At 51.8% G+C, this 3,617-nt stretch overlaps 1 long non-coding RNA gene across 1 annotated transcript; it reads right to left on the bottom strand.

The window, feature by feature from the left end:
• Nucleotides 1–465: 465 nt before the first annotated feature.
• On the bottom strand, nucleotides 466–3,381 carry LOC114071600. Its single transcript, XR_003574063.1, has 3 exons — nucleotides 3,052–3,381; nucleotides 1,827–1,919; nucleotides 466–508 (listed from the first exon to the last, which is right to left on the bottom strand). It is a non-coding gene; the product is annotated as an uncharacterized LOC114071600 (long non-coding RNA).
• Between the last annotated feature and the right edge of the window lie 236 nt (nucleotides 3,382–3,617).

Raw genomic sequence — 3,617 nt, 5'->3', positions numbered from 1 at the left:
AAAAAAAAGGTCAAATTAAAGAGTCATCTGACCCTCTGCGGTGCCTCAAAGGCCACCAGCAGCCGGGTCGGACTCCACAGAGTCATGGTTTGGGTTGGAAGGGACTTTAAACATCATTTCATTCCAAGCCCCTGCCATGGGCAGGGACACCTTCCACTAGCCCAGGTTTCTCCAAGCCCTGTCCAGCCTGGCCTTGGACACTTCCAGGGATGGGGCAGCCACAGCTTTTCTGGGCAACCTGTGCCAGGGCCTCACCACCCTCACAGGGAAGAATTGCTGCCAGTGGTCCTTTTCAACCTCACCTATCTTGTCACTCCAATGATTCTCCAGGCCAATATATCTCAGACTTCCATCCTATCATCACCTCAGCAATCCCTTTTCCAGGCTGAGTCGTCTGCCACCAAATGGAAGGCAAGAGCCTCTGCCAGGACTCCATGGCTGCTCCAGGGAAGGGCACTGTGCATCCAGCCCAGCCCTGCAGTCAGGGCAGGCACAGTCACCTGGAATGCTGCAGAGAGAAAAAACAAAGATCCTGTTGTCCCCACGACCCTGAGAGTGCAGAGAGTGGACGAAAAGAGTGTTTTCTGCTCAGGAAGGATGTGCTTGGAGCACCCAGGGCTTTGCTGTATCTGCTCAGCTGGGTCAATGTAAATCCAAGAATGATTTACTTGGAAAAGACCTCCAAGATCATCAACTCCAACTTGTGAACAATCCCCACCTTGTCATCCAGCCCAGAGCACTGAGTACCATGTCCAGTCGTTCCTTGGACACCTCTGGGGATGGAGACTCCAGCACCTCCCTGAGCAGCCCCTTCTGTTGTTAAAAAACTCTTTCCATGAAGAAATTCCTCCTGATATCCAACCTGAACCTCCCCTGGTGCAACTTGAGGCTGTTTCTCCTTGTCCTGTCCCTTGTTCCCCCTCCTGTCAGGGAGTTGCAGAGCCAGAAGGTCCCCCCTGAGCCTCCTTTCCTCCAGGCTGAGCCCCCCCAGCTCCCTCAGGCCTTCCTGGAGCTCCAGCCCCTTCCCCAGCTCCGTTCCCTGCCCTGGACACAGAGTAAAGTTCTCTTCCAGACCAGCATCACAGATCAGGAGCAGTTCCATAAACCATTCCCTCCTCCAGCACTGAGCCAACACCTGGAGAATTAAACTGGCACAGAATCATGAGTGAGCAGAAAGCTGGCCCTGAACCGCCCTGTCCTCTGGGTTCAGCTGCAATCCAAGGCCTCCCTGATACAGCCCAGTTGGAAAACCCTCCTCCCAGAGCCGAGGAGGTTGCCAGCTCATGGGAAAGAGCACAGAGCCCTGGGAGATAAGAAAGGTGAAACCGAGGGCAGAGGTAGGAATGTCAATGCGATGGCAGCAGCTCCAGGGGGCAAGAGTAAAACCATCCATATGGGAAGGCAGAAAATCCTAAAGGGAAGAAAACTCAAGCCCAGATGGGTGATGGCATCTCAGCAGCGTGGATGTTCCATTCCAGCAACCAGCTGTGGGTGATCCTCCCACCCAGTGAGCACTAGTGTGGGCAGCAAAGACACCTTGGGTGTCTTTGGTCAGCACAGCCTTGGAGCTCACTAGGCCAGGTTGGACAGGGCTTGGAGCAACCTGGGATAGTGGAAGGTGTCCCTGCCCGTGGCAAGAGGTTGGAACAAAATGCCCTTAAAGGTCCCTTCCAACCCAAACCATTTTGTGATTCTATGACAGTCCTCACCTGTGTGTATCCTAGAATTAGGCTGGAAAAGACCTCCAAGATCACTGAGCCCAACTGTTCTCACAGCACTGCCAAGGCCATGGCTAAACCATGTCTCCAAGTACCACATCCACATACCTTTTGAACACTTCCAGGGCAATTCCACTGCTTCCCTGGCCAGCTTGTTCCAATCCTGCTCAGAGAATCTCTGTGCATGCCCCCCAAAAAATGCTCCAGGGAGAGAGAGAGAGAGGGTTACAGGCTACTGAGAAGTTTGTATGGTTTATATTTTTCCTGTTATCTGGATTTTAAGGTTTTCTGGGTTTGTTTGTTGTCTGGCTTTCTTTTTCTTTCTTTCTTTCTTTCTTTCTTTCTTTCTTTCTTTCTTTATTTATTTATTTATTTATTTATTTAATATAAATCCATGTCCAGAAGACTTCAAACACAAAAAAAACAGCCTGAAGTTCAGTAACAGAGTAATGGGGGAATATTGGAAATGCAAATCAAGGGGAAAAGAGCAACAAGCTGCCTTGCCTCTCCAGGCCATTAATGAGAGGGAAGGGAAAGTCAGATATGGGGTGGGTGCTGAGGTTTCTCAGCAGAAAGAAATCCAGGGAGCTGAAAACAGGGACAGAGGGCAGCAGAAGGCTGATTTTAACTCAGAAGGGGAGCAGCTTGATCCTCCCAGCACATTATCCATCTCCCTCACTCAGACAACCTGGAACAGCAGCTGGGTTACAGATTTAGGGATGCTCCTGATTTGGAGAGCAACATATGCAGCCAGTCCCTGAGGGATCTGATTCCTCAGCAGTTGATCCCATTTCTTCCTGCCTCAAACAGTTCCAAAACTGCAACAAGTTTAACAGGGCATCACCCAGGACCAACAGAAGCCCCAGACCATTCCCACCCTCCAGGAGGGTGGAATTTCTGGAAATTCCTGAGGGTCCTTTGCACAGCCTGTGGTGAGGGACTTCTCCATGCTGGGACTCTGAGCACTGCCAGGATGGTGACCAGGGTTTGTTGGGAATGACTTCTGCTGCTGGGAATCTCCATCAGCAGACAAGCACTGTCCATGCTCTCCTAGGCAGTCATGGTGGCTCTAAGGGTGTTCCTGTCACTCTCTCCACTCTCCACCACTGCCTTTTTCCTCCCCTTTCCTACGGGGCATCCAAAAGTGCTGCTCGTTCAAAGCTTTCTGCAACAGCCTCTCCCAGAACCTCAGGCTTGATCTTCCTCCCACCCCCTCACACACATTTTGTGGGGTTTTGTGGTCTCACCCTGCTCTCCTCTGCTCTTGCTGAACTTGCACCCACTGCGCTTGGATAGCTGAGGGAAAGAAGCTCTTCCCAGCCCTTCAGGACACCTGGAGACACAGCAAAGCTCTTGCCATAGGGATGTGCTGTCCCTTTGGTTCCCTGGTGAAGTGACTCACTTGAGATGACACCAGCAATCCTGTGGCGGTGGCAGGACCAGGACTTCGCTCTCCCAAACCCCAGGCTGGTTCCTAAAACAATAAAAATGAAAAGGGAATTGTTCTTCCAGTCTGCACGAGGATCCAGCTGCAGTGACAATCTTAGATGACAGCTCATTAAGCCATAAAATCACAAAATGTTTTGGGTGGGAAGGGACCTTAAAGATCGTCTTGTTCCACCCCCTGCCATGGGCAGGGAACCCTTCCACTAGCCCAGATTGCTCCAAGCATCGTCCAACCTGACCTTGGACACTTCCAGGGATCCAGGGGCAGCCACAGCTTCTCTGGGCAACCTGTGCCAGGGCCTGCCCACCCTCCCAGCCAACAATTCCTTCCCAATATCCCATCTATCCCTACCCTCTGTCAGTGGGAAGCCATTCCCTGTGTCCTATCCCTCCAAGACCTTGTCCAAAGTCTCTCTCCAGCTCTCCTGGAGCCCCTTTAGCCACTGGAAGGGG

Source organism: Empidonax traillii, unplaced genomic scaffold (assembly GCF_003031625.1).
Source record: "Empidonax traillii isolate 1590-97213 ecotype Southwest subspecies unplaced genomic scaffold, ASM303162v1 scaffold2136:size69837, whole genome shotgun sequence".
NCBI lineage: Eukaryota > Metazoa > Chordata > Aves > Passeriformes > Tyrannidae > Empidonax > Empidonax traillii.
Note: the sequence above shows the minus strand (reverse complement) of the source record. Positions and strands in the feature narration are given on the sequence as shown.